At 48.2% G+C, this 1,312-nt stretch overlaps 1 protein-coding gene across 2 annotated transcripts in view; it reads right to left on the bottom strand.

Annotated features, from left to right (window-relative positions):
* abca1a (ATP-binding cassette, sub-family A (ABC1), member 1A) overlaps positions 1-685 on the bottom strand; it is a 50,331-nt gene extending 49,646 nt beyond the window's left edge. For both annotated transcript variants that reach the window (XM_037532632.1, XM_037532633.1), the window contains exon 1: positions 541-685. The gene's annotated coding sequence lies outside the window, so the exon portion shown is untranslated. The remainder of the gene's footprint in view (positions 1-540) is intronic.
* Positions 686-1,312: the final 627 nt, after the last annotated feature.

Here is a 1,312-nt window from a genome sequence, read left to right as displayed (position 1 = left end):
GTCATTTCGCTCAAGACTCCTCACAGCACAAAAAACCCCGTGTTGCATTAACACCGTCAGCCCTCACACGGGTCCAGCCAACGGACACAAATGGAGCCGTAAGAACGAATTAAACGCTGTCCGCGTTAATTCGACCCTGTAAGATGATAACTCAACTCTGTGCGCAGCTAACGGAGACGGACAGACAGACGGATGCTCGACTGCTGCACCGTTTAAGGTGGAACGGGAAAACTCGAAGGAGACGCTCGGTTCACCTTTAGCATCTTTTACCACAAAAAGTGTTTAAAAATCCCTGTCAGTGAAGAAAAGGCACTTACTGTCCCGATGAACGTGTCACGGTTAACGTTACAGCTACTTGGCTGAAGAAATTCAGCAAAACAAAGCTGAAAGCCACAAGTCTTTCCTGACAAAAGAGGTTAAACTTAAACGCTGAGCTGGAAGGCGCCTTTCAACACGGGACAGCCGCGTTTCATCAACGCACAGAACTTAACAGCTCGGCGTCGTTTCCACAGAAAAGCCCCCAAAAACGCTTCCACTCACCCCCGAGCCGCAGCAGCTCCTTTCTCTTTTCATAAACTGTAGTTCCTTCAGAGAAAGAGTGGAGGAGAAGCCCAGTCTCCTCTGCGCCAGCCGTCACGCTCCTCTCGCCTCTCTGATGTTTGTGTTGTACTTTTTTTCGTCCCTCCACTCTTTTATAGCGCGAGCGGCGCTGCCGCTTTAAGAGGTAACTCTCGGTCAAGCGCGAGCCGAGTGTGTGTTACCCCCCCCTCCCGTCGTGGAAGAGGAGCACGTGCGAACCCAAAACAGCTCTTAAAGGGGCAACGACCACACTGCAGCATGACGGTCTTTGTCTGGAAAACAAAACCTGAACGGTAAAAACGCACAGAAAAAGACGCCTGGTGATTTTTAAATGATTGTGTCATTTAGCATTTAATTACAGCTTCTCAATAATTCAATCGTTTAGATGTAAACAAACATATTCAGTAGGAATTCTCTGTTCAGGAGAAACGTACAACTCCGATCTCTTCACAGGATTCAGGATGGTAACCGGTAAAAAACACTAATAACGCAAAGATGTGAAGTTTTTGAAAATGTAAGCGTAGCAAAGATTTGTGTGCTTCTTAAGTTCTACTTTTTTAATCCCTCAAACGGGGAAATCCCACCTCTGCATTTAACCTATCCGTGAAGTGAGACACCACATACACACCAGTGAATACACACACACTAGGGGCAGTGAGCACACTTGCCCGGAGCGGTGGGCAGCCCTATCCACGGCGCCCCGGGAGCAATTGGTAGTTAGGCGTCTTGCTCA

This window comes from Pygocentrus nattereri, chromosome 22 (genome assembly GCF_015220715.1).
Source record: "Pygocentrus nattereri isolate fPygNat1 chromosome 22, fPygNat1.pri, whole genome shotgun sequence".
NCBI classification, from domain to species: domain Eukaryota; kingdom Metazoa; phylum Chordata; class Actinopteri; order Characiformes; family Serrasalmidae; genus Pygocentrus; species Pygocentrus nattereri.
This window is presented reverse-complemented; position numbering and strand designations above follow the sequence as displayed.